Here is a 26,370-nt window from a genome sequence, read left to right as displayed (position 1 = left end):
GATGGTAAAGAAAGATAGCTACTAAACTCTAGATGAAAAAATAAGGGCTGCTGGGGTTCACAAAACTAGTAGAGGGAGGTGGAAAGGACATTTAGTTAGTTAGCTTGCTTTGCTCAAACAAGTTATGAATTTCCTACCAGAACCACACAAGGATACACAGCACCAGACAAAAGTTCAGTTTTGTGCCAATATTTCCAGGCCGAATGATTAGCTCCCAAGCTCAGCCCACCAGGTTGGTGAGCAAAAAAATGACCAAGGAGTTAGCATAAAAACACCAACAGAGGAAATGCCCAAGATGGAAGTCCAAAGAGATGTTGGTCAAAGCGTACACACTTTCAGCTCTAAGATGAATAAATTCTGGCGCTCTAATGTACAGCATCTTGGTTGTGGTTAATAATACTGTATTGTACACTTGAAATTGGCAAAGAGAGTAGACCTTTAATGTTGTGACCACACATACAAAAAAAAGGTAACTGAGGTGAGGTGATGGATATGTTAACTAGCTTGATTGTAGTAATCATTTCACAATATTTACATATGTCAAATCATCACATTATACACTTTAAACATATACAATTTTATTTGTCAATTATACCTCAGTAAAACTGGGGGTAGCAAAGCGGACAACATGCAGACATTTTTCCAATTAAAAAAATAACCACCATCCTGGGCAACATGGTGAAATCCCACCTCTACAAAAAATACAAACATTAGCTGGGCATGGTGGGGCATGCCTGTAGTCCCAGCTACTTGGGAGGCTGAGGTGGGAGGATCACCTGAGCCTGGGGAGGCCAAGCTGCAGTGAGCTGTGATTTCACCACTGCACTCCAGCCTGGGTGACAGAGTGAGACCCTGCCTCAAAAACAAAACAAAACAAACAAAAACAAACCCCAAAACCCAAAATCAAAAAGCTAGAAAAAAGTAAATGTCAACTGAAAATTAATTATTACATAGTAAAAAAGATAAAAGAAATAAAAATTAGTCTTAATTCCAGCACGTTACTTCATCTCACAGCTTTTCACATTTTTTAAATATATGTTACATATTCATGTCCTAGTTCGATATCATTCCTCTTTGAGTTTATTTTGTAGTATTTATTTTTTTTAAATTGATTTAATCTGAAATCCTATGGTATGTTATTTACCATACCATATGTTGTATATGTTATTTACCATACTATATATTTATGTTATTTACCATACCGTACCATGTGTTTATATCATAAACACATTTCTATGTCACTACATAGTCTTTTTCCACATGATTTATAATTAATACTTGGTATTTCATTGATTATGTATCATGCTTTATTTAGCCAATTCTCTTTTGTTGGACATAGAACCTGTTTCAAATTTTTCATATTATGAATACGTCCATCCTGAATTTCCTTAGGGTAAAATCTTTGAACATATTAACGATTATTTCCTTAGCATAAACTCAGGCATGGGAATTGTTAGATTAAACGATAAGAATATTTTAAAAAGCTTTTTATATGTATTGCTAAATTGCCCTCCAGAAAGGGTGTATTCATTTATATTCTCACAGCAGGGTATGAGAGAGCTATTGAAAAACTCATTACATTTTTAAAAGGTGAGTTAAAAGATTCCATAAACTACATTTTTGACTATGGGCTTTGGAATGATATGAACTGATTTTGAATCTAGGGTGTTCCACTTACTGGCCATGAGACCTCATACAAATCACTTAGCCTGACTAAACTTCAGTTTCTCCATGTGTACCGGGATAATAACTACCTAAAATTTTTGATAGGATTAAATGAAGCAATGTATAAAATCTTTAGCATAATGCCTAACGCATTGTCAACACTAAATAGTAAATGATATTCCTCAGGATAATTTTTCTCCCCTAGTGTTCCACTATGAAAACTGCCAAGAATAGCACATGGAATGGGGCAGCAAAAAGAAGAAATTCAGATTACAGAACACACCAAAGGAAAGCATCAAGAACACCACAAAACTGGTTCATAAATATGGGTCAGAAAAAACCCGTTTGAACAAGAAAATTAATTCAATCTGAAATTATGCAATAGTGGTGGTGTCAGTGTAGCAGTGTAGCTACATGAACCTGTAACACAAACACAACCAGCACTGTTGTACTAAATGGATGGGGAGGAAATGAAAGCACCACAGGAAATCTCACCCTTTTGCTGGGAGGCCCAGCTGCTCTGTAGCCCTGTTACAAGGAAATGACAAGTTGTGGGAAAATTACAAAAGGAAGATTACAAGCTCTGGGATGTGTAAGTTGAGTGTTGAGTGCTGTCATAGTGGGTTGATAACACTGCCCAACTAATAATAGGAGTAATAACCTCAGAAAGATGGAGAAGGGAGGGAGGGAGGGAAGTGAAGAAAGAGAGGGAGGAAGAAAAAGGAGAAGGAGGAGCAGGAAGCAGGAGGAGGAGGAGGAAAAAGTAAGAAGAAGAAAGGAGGAGGAAGAGGAAGGGAGGTGGCAGGGAAGAATATAACCAAAGTGTACAGACCAAATGAATGTTGGCCATGCTGCTCCCAACAGATCTCACTGCAGAAAGTAGCTCCATAGATGTATAAGCTGGGAATGGACAGGCAAGGACTCTTGGCATATACTTGGGTGATAACATGTATGTTGGGTGAAACTGGGAAGTACAATAATGAAAATGGAATTTGAATAAACATGGAAAGAAGGAAGGGAGTTCTGGAAACCCTCAAGAGGACCAAGGGTTATAAGACATGGCTAGTACCTCTCTGCCAAGTAGAGGAAAAGTTCCTTCTCATAACATTCATGAGAAAAGCTCCTTCTCAAAAAAAAACTTCCTTCTCATGACATGTGGAACCACAAGGCAAACACTAACAAACCACACACAGGGAGGGAGATTAGGAAGGGTGAAACCTGGCCTCTTTTTTTTGCCTTCTTGTTGGTGTGGCTTGATTTCACCAAGATAGGAAGGGACAAGTGGTGGGTGGGGGGACAGGAAGGAAGAAGAGTAGAAAGTTGGGGGTGAAGGAGGCAATCAGTCCTCACCATGGCTGTTCCAAGGGAGACCCAGAGATGCATGAGATGGGCCCTGTTTTCAAGGAGCTCTAAATCCAGTTAGGAAGACAAAAATCCCTTGGTGTAAAAAAACAAATTCATATATGATAAAAGGCCAATTAGGAACAACAGAAGCAGTTGAGTGTGGGCTGTGCAAGTATATTTGGGGGCACTTCACGTTATAGAAGGCCTAGATTGGTACCTGAATAGGTGATAAGGAGATAGGGGGTTCCAAGCTGGGGACTCTGCAGGAATTAAGTAGTGGAGGCAGGAATGAGAAGGCATGTAGACCGGAGAGCATGGGATGTGTACTACCATGTGAAATGGGCAGGACAGTAAAGTGAAAAGAGCTTAGGCTTTGGGGCCAAGATGACTAGTTTCCACCACCTACAAACCCTCAGGCCTAGGACCTCAGTCCTCTCATCACTTAAATGAGGGTTATTGGGAGGGTTTTTATCCCTTCCAGGATAAAAAGGATAAAGTATAAAAACCCTTCCAATAACCCTCCTTTCAGGGTTGTCAGAAGGATAAAAAAATAAAGTAACTGTAGTAACTGTGTTACTTTACTGTGACTAGATTTGGCAGATATAATCAATGTTAATCCCTTTCCATAGTATTATCTTTCTTGCAGAATCTCCAAGATTCTGTTTATGAATTAATAACAATCTTACACATTTGAAAAGACTAATTTTGAAGTCAAAGCTAACTAGAGAGCAGGTATATGTATTTTGAACTAATCTCTTGGCCAAGAAACGTTCCACTTTTAACTGTTACTGGCACATGGTAAGTACTCAGAAACTGATAAATAATTTTATTACATTACTATTCCTAGGAATAAAAGCACCCCATAGAAATGAGAGGATAGGGCGGGGCACGGTGGCTCATGCCTGTAATCCCAGCACTTTGGGAGGCCAAGACAGGTGGATCACTTGAGGTCAGGAGTTTGATACCAGCTGGCCAACATGGTGAAATCCTGTCTCTATCAAAAATACAAAAATCAGATGGGCGTGGTGGTACATGCCTGTAATCTCAGCTACTTGGGAGGCTGAGGCAGGAGAATTGCTTGAACCCAGGAGGTGGAGGTTGCAGTGAGCTGAGATCGTCCCACTGCACTATAGACTGGGTGACAGAGTGAGTGAGACTCAAAAAAAAAAAAAAAAGGGAAAACAGAAATGAGAGAATAGGAGAATGATAATATGAAAAAAAAAAAGGTCGAAGATTTTCAGAAATGAAAAGGTTCAAATAAAAAGATACAATGTGAGGGGTGATGAAAATTAAAGAAGGAGTAGATTAGAGTGTGGCTACCTGCTCCCCTCTCCAAAAGTTAAAAACTTTCCAAACTTCCAGTTGTAACTTTAAATTTTAACTTGACTGAGCATATTTATAGTAAGAAGTTCACTTCTTCAGAAAGCTAAATAAGCTATGCGTGTTCATTTTTGCTGGTGGACAGGAGTTCCATGAAATCTGTATAAGCTGGAGAGGCAGCTGGATTGCGAGAAGAGCAGAGAGAAGAGGTGATCCATGGATCAGCCTCACCATCATCGCCTGGGAGCTCACGGGAACTACATACATTTGGCCCCCACTCCAGACCCGCTTAATCAGATTTTCTAGGGGATGGACATTGGCAATCTATGCATTAAGAATATTCCCCACCTTAAAGTTTGAGAGCCCTGGGATGGAAGATTTGGGAAAGTTTCTTGGCCAAGAGATTAGTTCAAAATACATATACCTGCTCTCTAGTTAGCTTTGACTTCAAAATTAGTCTTTTCAAATGTGTAAGATTGTTATCAATTCATAATGAGAATCTTGGAGATTCTGCAAGAAAGGTAAAACTGTGGAAAGGGATTAACATTGATTATATCTGCCAAATCTAGTCACAGTAAATGGAATAAAGTAGATTTGTGTCAGTTCACTGAAGTTTTGCTGCTAATTAAGTTACATAAAACCTTTAGGTGTTTAGAGCTTTGAGGATTTTGGAAGTGTAGACCTGTATGAACCCATTTAAGCCACATAACAGCCCTATATGTTAGATACTCTTATCGTCCCCATTGTACAGATGAAAAAAGTAGGGCCTGGAGAGGCTCCAAAGTTACATGACGGTTACATGACAGAGCCAGAATTTGAATCCAGGTGGTAAGACTCAAAATCATGCTTTTAGCTGCTAGCCTATGCTGCTTCCTATCTACCACACTGTATTTAACCATTCCCTTATTATTGGACTCATAGGCTTTTTCTTGTGTGTCAGTTTCAAATACTCACTGTGAAGAACATCATTGGGCATAAGTCTTTAACCATATTTTTGATAATTTCTTAATGATACAATCCCCAAAATGAAATTCTTTGGTCAAAGGCTGTGAACAGTTTTAAGGCAATTGTTTTCCAGGTAATTTGTCATGAGAGTTTCCATTGTGCCCCACTCCACTAGCGTTATCTTCAACATCTTAATGTTCCTGATAAGGAAATTGTATATCATTGTAAAAATGCTTCCCTTATTCAAGAAAAGTTAAAATATTTGTATGTTTCACCATCCATGTGATTGTCTTCATTTGAACCATTACATCCTTTGGTTACTTTTCTGAAACCATGGTCTTAATGTTCTTCCTATTAAATTCTATGAGCTCTGTATATTTACAAATTTGAACCTTTTGGCATATTTGTTGCAAAATTTTTTGAGTTTATTTTCATTTTAATTTAATTATAACTTTTTATATACAAGTATTTTAAATGTTGGCCAGGCATGGTGGCTTATGCCTGTAATCCCAGCAGTTTGGGAGGCTGAGGTGGGTGGATCACCTGAGGTCAGGAGTTCATGACTAGCCTGGGCAACATGGTAAAACTCTGTCTCTACTAAAAACACAAAAATTAGCCAGGCATGGCGGTGTGTGCCTGTAATCCCAGCTACTTGGGAGGCTGAGGCAGGAGAATTGCTTGAACCCGGGAGGCGGAGGTTGCAGTGAGCCAAGATCGCACCGTTGCACTCCAGCCTGGGTGGCAGAGCGAGGCTCCGTCTCAAAAAAACAAAACAAAACAAAAAACAAAAAAAACCCAAGTATTTTAAATGTAATGAAATCTATCAATATTTTCCTTCATGATTCTCTGCTACTTTCATACTTAGAAAGAACTTCCTCATTCTTACAAAATGTCCACTGCTCCCCTCTCCAAAAAATAAAAACATTCCAAACTTCAAGTTGCAACTTTAAGTTTTAACTTGACCGAGTGTATTTACAGTAAGAAACTCATTTCTTCAGAAAGCTAAATAAGCTATGTGTGTTCATTTTTGCTGGTGGACATCCTTTGAGTTCTGTGAAATCTGTATAAGGTGAAGAGGCAGCTGAATCTTGAGAAGAGCAGAGAGCTAGGAGTAAGTAGAATCAGCAACGTTAACCAGATCTTTTATTTATAGTTGTGCTTTCTTTGGCAAGCCAACCTTTCAGTACCCTGGTTTCCTAATTTGTAAAATGGAGATAATACCTTCCCTGCTCAGCTGCCTTATTTATCTCCTGACATGTTCTGGGAATCAAATGAATTAACATTAAGAGGGTGCTTTGTCAATTGCTGACTGTTATACCAGTCTACATATTGAGATTTGTTCATTCACTAAGTCACTCATTCATTTGTTCATTCATTCATTCATTCATTCAGCTCCTCCAATGTATCAGGCACTATGATGGATTCTGGAGTTTCAATGTTGAATAAGAAACGCTGTCTACATTTGATGAGCTTGAACAACGTGTATTAGCTCATATAAGTCTTTCAACAACCAAAGAGGTAAGCAGTGTTAATAACTGCAGTTTACAGATAAGGAAAATGGGGCATAGAGAGGTTGAACAACTTGCCCAAGGTCACGAAGTTAGTGAGCTGTCAAACTGAGATACAAGCTCGGGTAGTCTAATTCCTGGCCCCAGGCTATTACCACTGTAGTGTACTGCCTCTCAAAAGATGAGGATGAATGGAAATTGGTTGATAATTGCATGGAGTATAAATTTTACTTGGACTATTTTCATTTTTAAGAGTGTGAAAAGAGAAGATCACCTAGCCTCCTCACTATCTTTCCCTGAATCTCTTAATCGACAAGCACTGAGCACATAAGGGCTCTAATGGGCAGGGGCTTGGAGCATAGGGATGAGTAGACCCAGATCCTTACCCAAAGGAGCACATGATTGGATGGACTGGAAGCCTGAAGCTGTGGTAGAAAGCCTCAGCCTGAGTGTCACCCCCACCGCCAGCTGTTTAAGATCAGCTTGCACTCTCCACTCCACTTCTCTTCCTACCCAGTCTCTCTCACAAGGGCTACCAGACTGGAGATCTGGGCACCACAGCTGGCGTCTCTGAGTACACAGTGCCAACTCAACATCTGACATGCAGTTGGGACCCAACTTGTGAACAAAACTAAACTAAAAGCTTATGTCAAATTATAGAATATTTAGAAAAACTATATGAAAGACTCGATAATTCTTTCAACCATCAACTTCTGTTAAGAGGAGAAAAGCAAAACTTTGTTCCTAAGGACAAACAATTATTGAGGAGTACAACTACAATCTCTTTGAGCCTGCTTCTTTCTACCTACATGAAAAACAAAAGATAAACAAAAAATATGCTTAATAGGAACTCTACCAACAGAAAATATGTGAGGAAGAAGTCAAATTACTCAATTTTCCTATTTGTTAGTAATTTTACTTGCGTGTGTGTGACAGACTTGTTGAAGGAAGAATGGCTAAAATTAGTTTCCTCTCTGCAGGTATCATATTACCTTTGCCCCCATCATCACTGATAAGCATTCACTGAGGGTGGAGGAAAACAGGTTTCCACCCTGGTTCCCAGGGAAAAAAAATCAATCATAGATGAAAAACACATTAAAACAAATTAATTCAGGTTACTTAACCCAAGAAATCTGCACGCTTCCTGCTTTTTCAATGCGAGGAAAGACGCTGCGGATTAACTGAGCCAAAGGATATGAGCTAGTTAAGCACCCACCATACGCCACACATTGTGTTTAGCACATTTAACTCATTTAAACTTCACAACCGCCCTGTGAAGGAGGCATTACCTTTGCTTCACAGATCTCAAAGGAATGTCCACCACTAAAAACTGAGGCTCAGCTAGGTTAATGTCATGCTGAAGGTCAGAGATAGAAAGCCCACTTTCCACCAAACTAGACTGTCCATGGCAGAGGCTGACCTTGTTTTCCTCATTTCATATTTGACCATCTCACTCATTTGGCTCTGCCTAATTATAATGTTCGTTTCTGTGGCTTTGAGTAATAATACAGTTGTTTGAGCAACTGAATCCAAAAGCACACCCTTAATCAGCACTTCCTAGTATCCACCTTCGGTGGAAACAGTAATAAAGCTCTCGGCAGCTTTTCAACAAACACTATCACACGTCTATATTGTTTCCTGCCTTATGAATGGATACTGTGGTTACCAAGACTTCATTGCATGATGAAATAGGAACTACCTGAATCCTCTAATTCTCATGGACTTTAATAAAGTCCATATGGGCACCTCAATTAGTGCTTATTGTATATGAGAAGACATGAGAAAAAGGAGAAAAAAGTGAATCAGGCTGGTGTCAGGCAAGAGTTGAACCAACAGTACCAGGCATGAGTGAGGGTACATGTGTCACTTCAAGGCAATGACAAATAGGTGAAGTCTAATGTCCATCCACTTTGAACTGAAAGCCTCCCAGAAACAGAGAGAGAGAAAAAGAGAGAGAGAGAGAAGATGGGTATTATATTTGGTATGGATTAACTGATCCTATTTTATGTTCAGACACAAAATGGTCAAGGGCTCTTCTGAATCAGAGATAGCATTTTTTTTTTGGTACCAATCATGAAGTTCTCTGTATACAAGCACTTCCCAGATTCCTGATCCACAGTCCTTGTTGATACTCACTTCTTTTTTTCTATCCCAAGATCACTTGAATGACAGAGTCAAAGGATAACAGACCAGAATCTCAGGCTTCACCTCTTCAAATCCTCTCCCTCACTGATCACATCTAATGAGTAACTTAGTTCTGTGGTGGAGTCTACTTTGACGATATCTCAAGCATTTAGCTAGTTTTCTCCATGGTTGCTGCCATGACTGCCATGGTTCAGACCATCATTACCATTATCTAAATGGTTATAATGTCTTTAAGTAGTTACTTTGTTCCAAATGACCCCTGTTCAACTCAGCATCCACATGCAGCCAGAGAGATTGCAAAAACGCTCACCAGTCGCTCCTCTATGTAAAACCCTCCAGGGGCTTCCTTTGCCCTAGAATAAATAATGAATAGCCAACAATTCCTGAGTATATAATCTGTGCATATCTTATCTGAATCTTTGCAGCAATCCTATGAGGGAAGTATTACCTTTATTACCATTAATTACTGTGGCTAAATTACTTAACTGAGGTCCCACAGCTAGAAAGTGGCAGAACCACGACTCAAACCTTTGTTTCTGTGACTCCATTGTGCATACTTTAGCCACCTTGCTAGCCTCCCTACCTCTTGGCTCCTTATGCTTCAGCTCCTTGCAGGTCCTAGAACTTGACATGATGTTTCATGCCTCTGGTTTAGTTGTTGGTTGCTTGTTTTTGCACATGGATCTGTCTCTCATTATACCTTCTTCTTTTGTCTACCTGGTGTCACTCCTCATCTTTCAAGATTCAACTCACGTGTTACCTCCTCCAAGAACCTTTCCCTGACCCTTCCTCCTTTGGTAGAATTGACCACTCCCTTCCCTTATACATCAAAGTACCCTGATTATGCTTTCATTGTAATGAACACAATACTACCTGCACATGGATGCGCATGACTCCCTCTCTTAGACTTCTATGAACTCCTTAAATGTTGGGACTCTGTCCTAGTAATCAATTTTAATTATACTGTCTAGCACAGCTCTGGGCATATACAAGATTTACTGTAAACACTGTTGAATGAATAAAAATATTTGTTTGAATGTTAAATATGTTGCTTCAGTGCAATTGGTGATTTTTTTTCTTTACTAAAGAGCTGTATATGAATCTTTGAAAAGGATCATGCAGCTTTAGAATAATTGAAAAATTCTGGCATCCTCCCAATTAGAGCAGTGGCTAGGGATGGAAGGAAGATATTACAGCCCACCTGCCACACCTATTTTCACCTATTAAAGAATCTATTTAGTGATAACATTGAACAGTCAGTGTATAAACCATATTTGGTATCAGGGTTATATATATATTTACCTTATTAATGGGAATATGGATGATTCTCATTTGAACTACAATGCACACATTTTATTGTACACAATAAAATAAGTGGATAAGAATAAAGTTAATTGAAACATTTAATTATAAAGCAAGAATACAGCAATGGCAAACCATGACCAACTGAAGACAATGCAATTGATACTGTGATAACAAAGCATTCTTTCCCAAAGTGCCAAAAATGCCAAGTTGGCACATGTGCTCATGTAGTACAGCAACTGTCACATGGCAGTCTTCTTAATGACTAGCAGTCAAACACCATTCCTAATGGATACATTCTGGTCCTACATCAACAACAAATATATCCTCAACCTTCCTCTCCATCTTTGAATCTTGGCTCAAGGGACATCTCCTTGAGAAAGCCTTCCCTGGTCTCACAGTTCAGTGTGTATACACACTCAAAGAACTTCGTTTCTTTCCTTTAGACAGTTTATCTTCGTTTGTAATAACATATAGTCAATATTTATTTTCCTAACAGCTGCCACCCCAAAGCATCTGTAAGCTCCAGGAGAGCAGGGACCTCACCTGATTTTATATACCAGTTAGCTCCCAGTGACTGGCACATAGCCAGGCACTGTATAAACACTTTGAATGATAAATGATGAACGATTTTTTTTACCTCTTACTCATTGCCCTGTTATCTTAAGAATTATATGCAACTCCTCACCAGTCTCAGACTTGTAGTTAACTTCTTCCTCTTCATTATACCCCTACCCTATCACAAGCATCAGTCATTATTTTCTCACCTTCTCCTCCCCACTCTCTCCCACCAAAAAGTCTTAGAAGTGGCAGCTTCTAATCAGCCTGAACTTTCTGACATGGTTGGGATCCAGTTCAAGGTTATGCAATATGAAAAGATAAACAAAATAAAGGAAAAATGTGGAGACTGGAGTACCTATTGGGTGATTTTAAACAATGGACACAGCTCCTAAAGAATCTGCTAATTCAGTAAAAAAGAAAATTTTTAACTAATTTAATTTCAACCACTCTGTTTTATCATAGAGACAAAAACTGGTTGATTTGCTGATTTTTTTCACTTACTATGTTTTGGTCTAGCATAGAAGAAGTCTTGGAACAGAGCTGACTGTGCCGATTGTTGTCAGGAAGTAACTCGCATGTGTGGTCTGCTAGAAATTATATGGAGACTGTTCCTAAATGACAGGGCTCTGTGCTTGAGGAGTCTTCTCTGCTCAAGCGTCTTGGCCTGCTTCTTCCTTCCTACTTCCCCTCCAACTTCTCCTACATCTTCCCCTCCCCTCTTGTCCACCACAAAGCTTTGTCCCTCAGCCCCTTCATTGGACACCTGGGAGGCAGGTATAAAGCACCCGCTCTCCCAGGTTCCTACAGAGGAAAAATCCTAAGCATGCCAGTCAGGGAATCCTGGAGTGGAGATGGGAAAAGCAACAGCAAGGTGTGACTGATGAAGTTCTGTTTTAAGAAACAGGAACTACTGTGGTGTTAAGTTCTGGAAATTCAGAGCATTTCAGAAAACAGCCTGCATTATTTCTTTCAATAACAGACTACCTAAACTGCACTTGGAAGATCCAGTTTAAGGGGAAAGATAAGTGTGTTTAGAACTTGTCATGGACTCTTCCCCAATGTGCCTTTTCTTCAAATCTCTGGGATAATTGAAGCAAGTAAACGAAATGTCTTCTCGTTAGTGGGCTCCCTACCCTGAGGACCACCTTGTGAAAAATATTTGAGGACAAGAGAGGCGTTGCAAGAGGGAACACTGGAGATTAAGTGACGTGGGCAGTGGTGGTGACATCATTTTCTGGATAAAGAATCAAAAGACGGCGACAGAACATGTAGAGTGGGAAAGGCTATGGGTGTAGAAAGGAGATAGCAATAGACACATGCTAGCGCAGGCATTGCCTCTAGAAGATAAATGTTTGTATTATTTGACTTAAAAAAAGAAACATATGCATGTTATCTATTGAAAGCTATAATGTTAAAATAATGATAAGACTCCATCAGTCTGGTATGCCCTTTTTTTTTCTCCCCGGGAAATACACATGGAGGCTGGTGATCAGGCCCCGGGAACTGACAATCTAATTTGATACCACTGAAGCAAAGTCCCCAAGACAGCTGGCAGCTTGGACCAGGAATCCTGTGGGGGCACTGACGGCCCCCGGGGCCAGAGCTGACTCTGTGGCCCTACCCTCCATATTCATACACTCTGTAAAAGCTACCTGTCCCCTTGTTAACACGTGGAAAGCGAGTCCTTTCTGACTATATCACAGGCAGAAACAAGGCAGAGGCACAAGAAACTACCAACAGCAGGCGTTTTGGTGCGCGCTCCGGTTCATTCGTGTGGGCGGCCCGCTGCCCCTTCTAGGGGCACCGAACAATCCAGTTCTGAGCCGGGAAAAGCCTTGATCCTGTAATCTGGTCCCTACTTTCCCCCACGTTCACGCCCAGTGCTCCCACGCTGGAGCTGCTCCGGCGTGTGCCCCTCGTTCGGCCCAGAGCCCTTGGCCCCCGGACCCCGCCATGGCCCCTCCCCCACCGGGGGCGCTTTCCGCCCGCCCTCCTTGGGTTCCCCGGTCTTACCTGCGCCGCGGCCAGGGCTCCCTCGTACAGACGCAGCTCCGGCCCCTCGGCCGTGGGTCTCCACGAGGATGGGCTCGGGTCTGATCTTAGGACGGCGCGCAGACCCCGCTCCCTATGCCAAGGTCACGGTCTTGGAGAGGCGCGCGTGGCTTGCTGCGCTCCCGGCGCCCGCCTTCGGGTCCGGCCGCTGCAGCCCCAGCAGACCCTCTGGGCGGCCGCGGCGGCCCCGGCCCCGGTCCCGGAGCTCCGCCCCTCTCCTGCTCCACGCCCGCTTGCCCCCTCGGGGTCCCCGACTGCCGAGCCCAGCTTCCCTCGTAGCCTACTCGCGGGCTGCCCTCTAACCCCCGCCCCAGTTAGTCCCGGTTTCTTCACCGTCTCCTTAGCCCGCAGAGAGCTTAGCTGACTCTTCAGGGTCGCTGAGGGCGTGTCTTCGGTTCCCCGAGGGCCACACGCCGGCTCCGGTCCCCAGCAGACGGCGAGCCCCGCGCTCAGGTCCTCTCCTGCCCTCTCCCGTGCCGAGCCAGGGGTTCCCGGCTCCCAAATCCTGTTCCTGCCGTCCTCTTCCCCGACCCCTACCCCTTGGCGATGGAAAGAGGCTTAGGGGCTTACGACGCCACCAACGTTCTCTGTGCCGAGGGTGACACAATTTTTTTGTTTTTGTTTTTTTTCTGATATAAGGCCAGAGATTCACAGAAAGATAAATACAAATCGCGTGCCCAAACTCTTACTCATTCTGCAAGACTCAGGTCAAGCGTTGCCTATGCCGCAAGACCTCGGTGCTGGCAAACAGCTCCCTCCTTCCACTCTCCTGCGCGAAAGGGCGCGCGGTCCTCCCTGGCTGCAGCCAGGTGCCTGTTGGACTTGGTCTACTCTACCCGACTCCGCAGCGCGCTGCTTGGAGGCCCGGACCTGGCCTTGCTTATCCTTGTCCCTAGCCCCTGGCACGGTGCCTGCCACCCATCATAGCACTAGAATATTTTATGAATAAGTGGAAAATTAATTTCTTTTGTAGAAAACCAGTTTTTTTTGTATGTGTTTGTTTGTTTTTGGCTTTTTATTCTCAAAGCATACTCCTTTGGGTGGGCAATTTGCTAGTCTCTAAAGAAACATCAAAAATATTATCCCCTTTAATGCAGTATTCCACGCTTGGGGAAATTTCCAGAACAAAATAATATTCTTGCGGAGATTTTTTTTTAGCAGGATCATTTATTACAGAAAATAATTTTAAAAACCACAAAAAAAACAAACAGAGCCAAACTGTCAACAGTAGGAAATTGGTTGAATAAATTAGGGTGACTTAATGGGACATTATACAACCATTAAAATGATAAAACACCAAGACAGAAGTGCTTCAAATTCTTTTTAGAATAAGGAGGGAGTATGCATTTCTTTATAAAGCAAAAAAAAAAAAAAAAAAAAAAAAAAAGGAAAACATGAAGTAACGTGATAAAATGTTTGCAAAATACTGTTAAGCAAAAAGCAGAAAATTGGGTCGTTTACCATGTTTAATAACTTCAAATAAAAATGCAGATTTCTTCTCTGCAAAATGGCAATAACATCTACCTCAAGGGGTCCTTGGAGTGTTAAATGAAATAGTCAAGGAAAGTGCCCAGTATAGAATGGATACTCAACAAAGTTTCCATTTCTTTTCTTCAATGGAACACAGACTCAAATCCAGCATGTCAAACACATCCTCATTATGGCCCAATTCTGCCCATTTGGCTTCCTTTCCCTCAAATACAGGGTAGGAGAAGGAGCTGAGCAAATGCTAAAGCACCAGTGAAGGGGGAAAATCTAGTTATTAGGAATAAATGTGAAGTCCTCCCTCAGGCCGAAACACCCAGCAATACAAGTAATGGAGGATGTGGCTCAGTAGTGGTGCATATCAAAATACCTTAGATTTTGTTTTAGTTGGCTACAAGCACAGCCTTGTGAACACCCAAAGGCTGAATGAGTTCAGTTCAAAACCTGAATGAGGCTGCAATCTTAGGCTGAACTGATACTCTTCACTGGTCAGATTACACCTGGGCATAATGTCCAAATTTGGGCACTATCTTTAAGAAAGTATTACTCTGAAGATCTATTATTGCTTCCATTTTAAAGATGAAGAAACGGATGCATATAGTTTCAGGTATTTAGGGTTGTGCAGCTAGGAGTTGGCAGAGCCAAGAGCTGAACCTGATCAGCTTGACTTACAGTCCGGGTGCTTGATCACTTTACCAGTGTGTCCCAGTGTGTGCATCTTCCAGTAGAGATTGGAAGCTTGGTATTGGGTGGTACACAGACAATAAAATTAGATAACAGTGGATCACAAGGTGAAAAAAGATATGCCCTTTTTACTTCTTTTGTTCCTATGGATTATGTCAAGGAAGGAGTATCATTTTTGTGGTATTTGTCTTCGCACCCCTCTATAACACTTGCTAATCTCCTGTTTTAACAAAGAGAGAGTTTGCCTCTCGCTCAGAACCTTTGCTAGGCAACAGCTCCTAAGTAGAATTTAATATCATCGCTTTCTCTTCCATCTGTTATTATTCCTTATGCAATTAAGTTCCAATTGACATAGTTTTCCACTGACAAAGTGATGTGGTTTCCATTTAAGGTAAATTTTCTTATGTGGGAAAAATGAGCAACTTGAAAGAAAGATCTAAAAGAACTAATAGGACCAGTGATATTTAAATTTGGGAAATACAAGCCCATACTCTATTATGACCAGTGGATAGAAGGAATGAAAGCAGGTTTCAGTCCACAATGAATCAGGGCTGCCTGGGAAGATGCTGAAGTACAGCCTTGGGAGCTCAAATGCTATGGCTAGAAGCTTTAAAGTTCCTGCCAACCAAGAGAATCTGGGATTCTTGACAGCAGGGCTTCTCAGAAATCTAACCTCTAGAAACACAGATTTTGGAGCAAGTTACATTCACTCCTTTTGGACAGATCCCAAAGAAGAGTTCCACGTAAGCTCAGAACAATAGCAGCACCTCTGTGATCATGGTATAATTAACAGAGCACTAGCAGATTCTTTCTAAGGTAACTTTTGAAAGAGACACATTTGGGAGGTTTACACTTCAATCATTTACTCCCTTACACCACACCTTCTTCTAGTGTACCCTTTATTCCTAACATCCCTGAGGGCCAAGATGATGGGGCTGTTTCTCCTTCCTTTCATGTTCCAGCATTTCCCATCCCCAAATTCCATATCGTGTGGCCTCTGTTTCCCCTAAGGCAGCTCCCCTTGCTATTTTTTGAACCCTTTGGGCCAGTATTAAAATGGATGCGTGGGGAAAAAAGGGTTTATAGGGTCCCCAGCAGTTAAAAAGTATCTTTGCTATAGGAAATTTATTTTGAAACCATAAAGTCTGAATATCCGTAATGTACAAAACCATAATCTGATTGCCTTATGGTTCAAGAATATTTGGTGTGTAGACATCACCTGGGCCCCTGACTGCTAAGAACAGAAAGCCACTTGGGAACCTATTTGGCAGATAAGCTGGAGGGAAAAGACCATTCAGACAGTCCAGTGGAAGGACTAAATGCTTCCAATGGAGGAGCTACATCAGGGGAAGCTTGTTCAATTGGATTAGGAAATTCTTTCCTGAGATACCTCTGATGCCTCTCTTTTCTTCACTCACGATCTCCAACCCATCTACAAATCCTGATGGATTGACTTTCAAAATACATCCAGACTCAACCTCTTTTTCCTACCTCCACCACTACCAGACCTATCGAAGCTGGCATCATCTTTCTCTTAGAAGACCTCCTATCTGGTTTTCCTGCATTGACCTTGCCTTCCTACAGGCTGTTCTTCCCAAAGCAACTGCAATGACACATTTAAAAATAAAATTGGATTCGGTCATTTCCCTGCTGAAAACCATGTCTGTAATGGATTCCTGTCTCAGAGTGAAATTCAGTAAAATTCATGGCCCATTAAGGCCAGCATCATGTGGGTCCTGGCTACGTCTCTGATCTCTCTACCAGCTTCCTTGGCTTCACACACACTGGTTTCCTTGCTGGTCTTTGGATGTGCCCAGCATACCCTGTGTTGGACTTTACATTTCCTTCTCTCAGTCTGGAGCTCTCTTCTCCCTCCTTTTTTTTTTTTTGGAGACTGAGTCTTGCTCTGTCACCCATGCTGGAGTGCGGTGGCACAATCTCAGCTCACTGCAACCTCTGACTCCCGGGTTCAAGCGAGTCTCCTGCCTCAGCCTCCTGAGTAGCTGGGATTACAGGTGCGTGCCACCATGCCTGGCTAATTTTTGTATTTTTAGTAGAGATGGGGTTTCACCATGTAGGTCAGGCTGGTCTCGAACTCCTGACCTTGTGATCCCTCCCTTCTTTTGCTCTCTATTCAGAGAGGTATTCCTTTGGCTTTCCTATCTCATAAATGACATAGCCCCTCTTTCATCTTACTCCATCACTATTTCCTTACCCTGCTTTTTTGGGGTGTTGTAAACTTTACTGATGGCTTGAGAACAATAAAATTGGTGGTGGAGATGGAGTCACAGAGTGGTTAGAGCAAATTGTAGCATCGAAAACAATTTTATTTAATTTTTAAATTTTGTTTTGTTATTTTTTTTAGACGGAGTCTCACTCTGTGGCCCAGGCTGGAGTGCAGTGGCACAATCTTGGCTCACTGCAACCTCCACCTCCTGGGTTCAAGCTATTATCCTGCCTCAGCCTCCTGAGTAACTGGAATTACAGGCACGCACCACCATGCCCGGCTATTTTTTTGTATTTTTTTTTTTGAGATGGAGTCTTGCTCTGTTGCCCAGGCTGGAGTGCAGTGGCGTGATCTTGGCTCACTGCAAGCTCTGCCTCCCAGGTTCATGCCATTCTCCTGCCTTAGCCTCCCGAGTAGCTGGGACTACAGGTGCCCGCCACCATGCCCAGCTAAAGTTTTGTATTTTTAATAGAGACGGGGTTTCACCGTGTTAGCCAGGATGGTCTCGATCTCCTGACCTCGTGATCCACCCGCCTCAGCCTCCCAAAGTGCTGGGATTACAGGCATAATAGAACACAATTTTAAAGTGAACATTAAATACTCTGTTCTTTAAAAACATTCAGGCAATCCAGCTGCTATGAATTTCTCCTTGACTGTCTTTCCTCCTGGATTCCCAGTCTCTTGTCTCATTAGTGTAGCGTTTTCTCAATCTTTCACCCACAGCCCTAACTCGTCTTGGATTACTCTAAGAAACTCAGGTGCCAGCCTATTTTCTGTTTTGTTTTAATTTACTTATTTTATTGAAATATAGCACACATTTAGAAACTGTACAACTTGAATAGCACTATAGAAACCCTCCATACCCTTTTTCATTCTGTAAAACCCACAGAGTAACCACTAACCTGATTTATAACACTATATATCATTTATATTTGTATTAATAGAACTATTTATTAAATACTCATTTGGTCTGGCTTCTTTCAACAATGTTTGTGAGATTCAACCATATTTTGCAGTAGTTTTTTCCTTTTCATTGCTATATAATATTCTGTTATATGACTATCACAATTTATTGAACCATCTTACTCTTGATGGACATTCAAGTTTGCTTCCAGTTTTAAGCTATTATGAACAATGCTGCTATCAACATTCTTGTAGCTACTTCTTGGTGTTCCTGTGCTTGCATTTCTGTTGAGCAATATATGGCAGTAGAATTACTGGGTCAAAAGGTATGTATGTTTAGCTTTAGAGGATGTTACCAAAGAATTTTCCAAAGTGGTCATACTCATTTACATTTCCACCAGTGGCAAAGGAGAGTTCTTATGTATCCATTTCCTTACCAACACTTGGTATAATCTTTTAAAAAATGATTATTTATGGCCAGGTGCAGTGGCTCACGCCTGTAATCCCAGCACTTTGGGAGGCTGAGGTGGATGGATCACCTGAGGTCAGGAGTTCAAGACTAGCCTGACCAACACGGAGAAACTCCGTCTCTACTAAAAATACAAAAAAATCAGCCAGGTGTGGTGGTGCATGCCTGTAATCATAGCTACTCAGGAGGCTGAGGCAGGAGAATTGCCTGAACTCAGGAGGCGGAGGTTGTGGTGAGCCGAGATCGTGCCATTGCTGCACTCCAGCCTGGGCAACAAGAGTGAAACTCCGTCAAAAAACAAAAACAAACAAACAAAAAAAACAAAAAAACAAAAACACAAAAGCAACAACAAAAAAAAGAGATTATTTATAACTCTGGCTGGTGTAAAGTGGTATCTCATTGCAGTTTTAATTTGTGTTTCCTTGATGATTAGTGAAGCTGAATACCTTTTTCAATGTTTATTGACTATTTGGATAGTCTCTTCAATGAAAAGCCTGTCTTTCCTTCTCTCCTTCCTTTAAAAAAATTAGGTTATTTATCTTTTAAAAAACTAATATGTAAGTGTCCCTTTTATATTTTAGGTATAGGTTATTTGTGAAGTATAGATTTTTTATTGTAAATTGCCAATTTATAATTATATAAATTTATGGGGTACAAAGTGATTTTATAATTTACTAATACAATGTGTATAATTAAGTCAGCTAGTTAATATATTCATCATCTCAGGTAACTTAACATTTTTTGTGGTGAAAACATTTAAAATTTACCCTTTAATTACTAAGACTATAGATATTGCAAACATCATTTCCATTTCTGTGATTTGCCTTTTTACTCTCTTAATAGTGCCTTTTCATGAATAGAAGTTCTTATTTTTAGTGTAGTCCAATTTATTCATCTTTTTCTTGATGGTTAGTGTGTTTTAGTCCTGCTTAAGAAAACTTTGCCTACATCAAGTCACGAATATATTCTCCAATGTTATCTTTTAAAAGCCTTATTATTTTGCCTTTTACATTAAGATCTAAAATCCACCTGGAATTGATTTTTGTATGGGTGAAGTTTCATTTTTTCCCAATGAATATCCAATTGACTCGGCACCATTTATTAAAAATATCCACCTTTCTCTACTGCTCTGTGTCACCCTTGTCATAAATAAAGTACCAGCATACGTGTGGGTCTGTTTCTTTACTCTTTATTGTATCCCATCAGCCTATTTGTCTGTTCTTTTGCCAAAATATCACACTGTCTTATTTATTGTGGCTTTATGATGAGTCTTGAAATCTGGTACAATAAGTTCTCTAACTTTATTCTTCTTTAAGATCACCTTGCCTCTCCATGGCCATTTACTTTCATATACATTTTTAGAATCATCTGATCAACACACACACACACACACACACACACACACACACACACCCCTTAATTTGGGGGAATTACATTGAATCTATAGGTCGATTTTGGAGAAAATGGACATCCTGATAATATTTTGAGTTCCAATCTGCGAACACAGTATAGCCTTCTATTTATTTAAGTATTCTTCAATTTCTCTCATTAATGCTTTATACAATTTTCTGTGTAGAAGTCTTGCACATATTTTGCTGGATTTATTCTTAGATATTTGATGCTTTTTGATGCAATTTTATTTGGCATCTTTAAAAAATTTTATTCTCAATTCACTGTTGCTGGTACTTTGCTGTGTTTTTCTTCTTACGGTACATCATCACCTCAACACTTGACATACTATATATTTATGTATTATTGTTTGTCTCTCTTACATTAATGTAAACTCGATGAGAGGAGAACTTTTGTCCATTTTGGTCACTGCTTTATCTCCAGTGCCGGAAAACATTTCTGGCAAATACTAGACATCATAAATACTTATTGAATTGAAATGACTTACCTTGGGTTGAAATCGGCTGCTTGCAACTCTCACTCTTTCTTTCTCTAGAAGAATAGGAGTAAGTCTTCTTTTTTTTCCTTCAACTTTTATTTTAAGTTAAGGGTACATGTGCAGGATGTGCGGGTTTGTTACATAAGTAAACATGTAACATGGTGCTTTGCTGCACAGCTCATGCCATCACCAAAGTATTAAGCCCAGCATCCATTAGCTGTTCTTCTTGATGCTCCCCCTCCTCCCACCCAACCCTGTTGTTCCTGCCACCCCATGTGTCCATGCGCTCTCATCATTCAGCTCCCACTTATAAGTGAGAACGTGCAGTGTTTGGTTTTCTGTTCCTGCATTAGTTTGCTGAGGATACGGGCTTCCAACTCCATCCAGGTTCCTGCAAAGGAGATGATCCTTTTCCTTTTTATGGCTGCATAATATTCCGTGGTGTATATCTACCACATTTTCTCTATCCAGTCTATCATTGATGGGCATTTAGGTTGATTCCATGTCTTTGCTATTGTAAATAGTGCTGCAATGAACATATGCATACATGTATCTTTATAACAGAATAATTTATATTTCTTTGGGTATATACCCAGTAATGGGATTGCTGGGTTAAATGATATTTCTGCCTCTCGATCTTTGAGGAATTGCCACACTGTCTTCCACAATGGTTGAACTAATTTACACCCCCACCAACAGTGTAAAAGTGTTCCTTTTTCTCCGCAACTTCTCCAGCATCTATTGTCTTTTGACTTTTAATAATCACCTTTCTGACTGGTGTGAGACGGTATCTCATTGTGGTTTTGATTGGCATTTCTCTAATGATAGTGATGTTGAGCTTTTTTTCATGTTTGTTGGCCGCATGTATGTCTTCTTTTGAGAAGTGTCTGTTCACATCCTTTGCCCACTTTTTAATGTTTTTTTTTTCTTGTAAATTTAAGTTCTTTGTAGATTCTGGATATCAGACCTTTGTCAGATGGATAGATTGCAAAAGTTTTCTCATATTCTGTAGGTTGTCTGTTCACTCTGTTGATAGTTTCTTTTGCTGTGCAGAAGCTCTTTAGTTTAATTAGATCCCATTTGTCAGTTTTTGCTTTTGTTGCAATTGCTTTTGACATTTTTGTCATGAAATCTTTGCCTGTGCCTATGTCTTGAATGTATTGCCTAGATTTTGTTCTAGGGTTTTGATATTTTGGGGTTTTACATTTAGATATTTAATCCATCTTGAGTTAATTTTTGTATAAGGTGTAAGGAAGGGGTCCAGTTTCAATTTTCTGCATCTGTCTAGCCAGTTCTCTCAGCACCATTTATTAAATAGGGAATCCTTTCCTTATTGTTTTTGTCAGGTTTGTCAAAGTTCAGATGGTTGTAGGTATGTGGTCTTATTTCTGTGTTCTCTATTCTGTTCCACTGGTCTATGTGTCTGTTTTGTACCAGTATCATACAGTGTGGTTACTGAAACCTTGTAGTGTAATTTGAAGTGGCACACGGCTGCTCATCAGCTCTCTCCCAGCAGCATTTACTTCCCAAAGCCAAACACTTCAGTTCTTTCAGTAGTCCTTTCCTCATATGGCAAGAACCTCTCTTGTCATATTATCTACTTCCCTTAGTACATGGCTCTGCTTTGCCAATGTTTCTTTTTCAATTTGAACTCCCAGAAGTGATTTGGCTAATGCGTATGTTGAAGTTAGAATATCCCTTGCCTAAGCTGGCCCACTTTTATTTATTGTCATAATATTAATGTACGGGAAGATTGTGATTGAAGAAAACTCCCCTGATTTTTTTTTTAACACAAGTGTCTCAAAGTCAGGTTCTCTTCATCCTCTATTTTAAAAATAAAATTTAATTACTTTAACATAAATGTAGAACTTTTGCCAGAGGTAGTTATACTCTGAAGCTAATAAAGCTTAAGCTTTGGGGTCTTTCATTCATATGGCCTCTGTGAATGCTGAGAGATTCTGGGACTTGTAGAGTGTTTTAGGTGGGGAGTAAAAACTAGATTATAATCAAGAAATATTTTAAAGTAAGCTTTTCTGAATAAAGGGACATAACCCTAAGACTGTGGTGATTTCTTTCCCATGCTAATAAATATTTACTTTTGTACTTGATTTTTTTTGTTATTCATAATGTTATATTTTGTTGTTGTTGTTAAAGAGGGGATTTCAAAATCTATAGGCTTCAGGCCCTATAAAACTTGAATTGGTTCCTGCTAAATTTTGTGGGATTTTGGTTTGTTTGTTTTAGAGATAGGGTCTTGCTAAGTTGTCCTGGCTGGAGTGCAGTGGCTATTCATAGGTGCTATCGTTGTGTAAACTCCTTGGCTCCAGCGATCATCCTGCCTCAACCTCCACAGTAGCTGCAACTACAGGTATGCATCACTGTACCCAGCTTGAACCTGCTGGTATCTTAGCTGGCTATCCTAGCACTCCAGTTCATTGAAATCACTTTGAGTCCTGACCACTGTGGTTCACTTTATTGAGCATGTGCCCACTTCATGTTTTTATGTCACATTTTGGCAATTCACACAGTATTTCAAACTTTTTAATTATTATTATATCTGTTACGCTAATCTGTGATCAGTGGTCTTTGATGTTATGATTGTAAATTTCGGGGGAGTGCCATAAATCTTGCCCACATAAGATGGCAAACTTAAGTGATAAATGTTATGTGTGTTCTGACTGCTCCTCCAACTCATCCTTTCCCTGTCTCTCCATCTGCCCTTCTTATTCCCTGAGACACAAAAATATTGAAATTAAACCAAATAATAAACCTGCTATGGCCTCCAAGTGCTCAAGTGAAAGGAAAAGCCACACGTCTCTCATTTGAAATCAAAAGCTAGAAATGATGAAGCTTAGTGAGGAAGCCATGTCAAAAGCCAGGACAGGCTGGAATTAGGGCTCTAGCACCCATTAGCTAAACTGGGAATGCAAAGGAAAAGTTCTTGAAGGAAATTAAAAGTGCTACTCTGGTAAACATATGAATGATAAGAAAGTGAAACAGCCTTATTGCTGATATGGAGAAAGTTTTAGTGGTTTGCATAAATCAAACCAACCACAACATTACCTTAAGCCTAAATCTAATCCAGAGCAAGGCCCTAACTCTCTTTAATTCTATGAAGGCTGAGAAAGGTAAGTAAGCTGCAGGAGAACATTTTGAAGCTAGGAGCTTGGTTCATGAGGTTTAAGTAAAGAAGCTGTCTTCATAATATATTAGTGCAACCGGAAAGTGGTAATAGAGAAGCTACAACAAATTATCCAGCTAAGATAATTGATAAAGTGGCCACACTAAATAGATTTTCAGTGTAGATGAAATAGTCATATGTTGGAAGAAGATTTCATCTGGGACTCTCATAACTAGAGAGAAGTCAGTGTCTAGCTTCAAAGATGTGAAGGACAGACTGACTTTTGTTAGGGGCTAATGCAGCTGGTGACATTAAGTGGAAACCCATGCTCATTTACCATTCCAAAAATCCTAGGGATCTTAAGAATTATGTTATATCTATGCTACCTGTGCCCTATAAATTGAACAAGAAAGGCTGGATGACAGTACATTTGTTCACAGCATGGATTAATAAATATTTTAAGTCCACTGTTGAGACCTACTGCTCAGAAAAAAGGATTCCTTTCAAAACATTGCTGCTCATTGACAATGCACCTAGTCACCCAAGAGCTCTGATGGAGATGTTCAAGGAGATGAATATTGTTTTCATGCCCACTAAACATCCATTCTGCAGTTCATAGATCAAGAGTAATTTTAAAGTCTTATTATTTAAAAAATACATTTTGTAAGGCTGTAGCTGCTGTTGATGGTGGTTTCTCTGATGGATGTGGGCAAAGTAAATTGAAAATTTTCTGGAAAAGATTCACCATTTTAGATGTCATGGGAGGAGGTCAAAATATCAACAATAAGAGGAGTTTAGAAGAAGTTGATTCCAACCCTCATAGATGACTTTGAGGCCTTCAAGACTTCAGTAGAGGGAGTATCTGCAGATGTGGTAGATATAGCAAGAAAGCTAGAATTAGAAGTGAAGCCTGAACACGTGATGAAATTGCTGAAATCTCATAATAAAACTTGAACAGATGAGGTGTTGCTTTTTATGGATGAGCAAAGAAAGTGGTTTCTTGAGATGAAATCTAATTCTGGCAAAGATGCTGTGAAGATTGTTCAAATGACAGCAAAGGATTTAGAATATTATATGAACTTAGTTGAAAAAGCAGTAGCTGGGTTTGAGAGTATTGATTCTAGTTCTGACATAAGTTCTACTGTGGGTAAAATGCTATCAAATAGCATCACATGTTACAGAGGAGCCTTTTGTGAAAGATCCCATCTATATGATGAACTTCATTGCTGTCTTACTTTAAGAAATTGTCACAGCCACTTCAACCTTCAGCAACAACCTCATTGGTCAGTCAGCAGCCGTTAACAGCAGGCAAGACTCTCCACCAGCAAAAAGAAAACGACTCACTGAAGGCTCAGGTGATCATTAGAATTTTTTAGCAATAAAGTATTTTAAAATTAAGGTATGTATATGTTTTAGGCATAATATATTGCACACAAAATAGATTACTGTTTAATGTAAACATAACTTTTGTATGCGTTGGGAAACAAAAATTCATGTAACTCACTTTACTGAGATATTCACTTTATTGGGGTGGTCTGGAACTAAACCTGCAATATCTCCAAAGTATACCTGCATTTAGTCTGAGATAGTAAAAACTAGCTATTCAAACATCATAATTCTTGCAAATCTATTACATAGCTTAGGGACTGTAATACATCATAAGTTAGGTTTGTGAAATGTAGGCATGTACAACTCAAAAGCATTCAACTCTAACATTGAATTTTATTTTCTTCTGTTTTCTTTTCTGTAGCAGTTTTCCTCCCTTGAGGCATGAAAAATCTAAGGTCTGGTTTGAATGGAGGAAGAAAAACGGGGAAAGAAGACATTACCAAGGGCAAAAAGCACACAGATAATATACCAAAAATTATCTTGAAACATAGAAAATTTATTGGAAGAGCAAAGATAATTATCAGATTAACATTCATAAAAGGGGAATTAAGACATCTTTTTAAAGAAATTCAAAGATTGGGTAGATAAAAAATGAATAAGAACATAGAATACACGAACAACACAATTAAGACTGATGAAACATTCACACATATGTACAACACTGTATTCAACATAGAACAGTTCTGTCAGCCTCTGAGCCCAAGCTAAGACATCATATCCCCTGTGACCTGCATGTATACATCCAGATGACCTGAAGCAACTGTAGAATCATAAAAGAAGTGAAAATGGCTGGTTCCTGCCTTAACTGATGACATCACCTTGTGAAATTCCTTCTCCTGGCTCAGAAGCTCTCCCACTGAACACCTTGTGACTCCTGCCCCTGCCCACCAGAGAACAACCCCTTTGACTGTAATTTTCCATTATCTAACCAAATCCTGTAAAACTGCCCCACCCCTATCTCCCTTTGCTGACTCTCTTTTCGGACTCAGCCCACCTGCACCCAGGTGATTAAAAAGCTTTATTGCTCACACAAGCCTGTTTGGTGATCTCTTCACACAGATGTGCACAAGTTCTTTTTTGATCACCTCTAGAATGTATTTTTTAAATTGTCCATGTATTACAAAAAAAACAAACACCGCATGTTCTCACTCATAGGTGGGAATTGAACAATGAGAACACATGGACACAGGAAGGGGAACATCACACACTGGAGCCTGTTGTGGGATGGGGGAAGGGGGAAGGGATAGCATTAGGAGATATACCTAATGTTAAATGACGAGTTAATGGGTGCAGCACACCAATATGGCACATGTATACATATGTAACAAACCTGCACATTGTGCACATGTACCCTAAAACTTA

The 26,370-nt window shown here is 40.1% G+C and overlaps 1 protein-coding gene and 1 long non-coding RNA gene across 2 annotated transcripts in view; one reads left to right on the top strand and one right to left on the bottom strand.

Annotated features, from left to right (window-relative positions):
* CASR (calcium sensing receptor) overlaps positions 1-13,007 on the bottom strand; it is a 107,728-nt gene extending 94,721 nt beyond the window's left edge. The window contains exon 1 of the mRNA XM_055259357.2: positions 12,804-13,007. The gene's annotated coding sequence lies outside the window, so the exon portion shown is untranslated. The remainder of the gene's footprint in view (positions 1-12,803) is intronic.
* Positions 1-26,039, top strand: part of LOC134735476 (uncharacterized) — a 79,132-nt gene extending 53,093 nt beyond the window's left edge. Inside the window, exons 3-4 of the long non-coding RNA XR_010118636.1 lie at positions 6,667-6,792; positions 25,370-26,039. This is a non-coding gene — a long non-coding RNA (uncharacterized lncRNA). The remainder of the gene's footprint in view (positions 1-6,666; positions 6,793-25,369) is intronic.
* Positions 26,040-26,370: the final 331 nt, after the last annotated feature.

This window comes from Symphalangus syndactylus, chromosome 21 (assembly GCF_028878055.3).
Source record: "Symphalangus syndactylus isolate Jambi chromosome 21, NHGRI_mSymSyn1-v2.1_pri, whole genome shotgun sequence".
Lineage (NCBI taxonomy): Eukaryota > Metazoa > Chordata > Mammalia > Primates > Hylobatidae > Symphalangus > Symphalangus syndactylus.
Note: the sequence above shows the minus strand (reverse complement) of the source record. Positions and strands in the feature narration are given on the sequence as shown.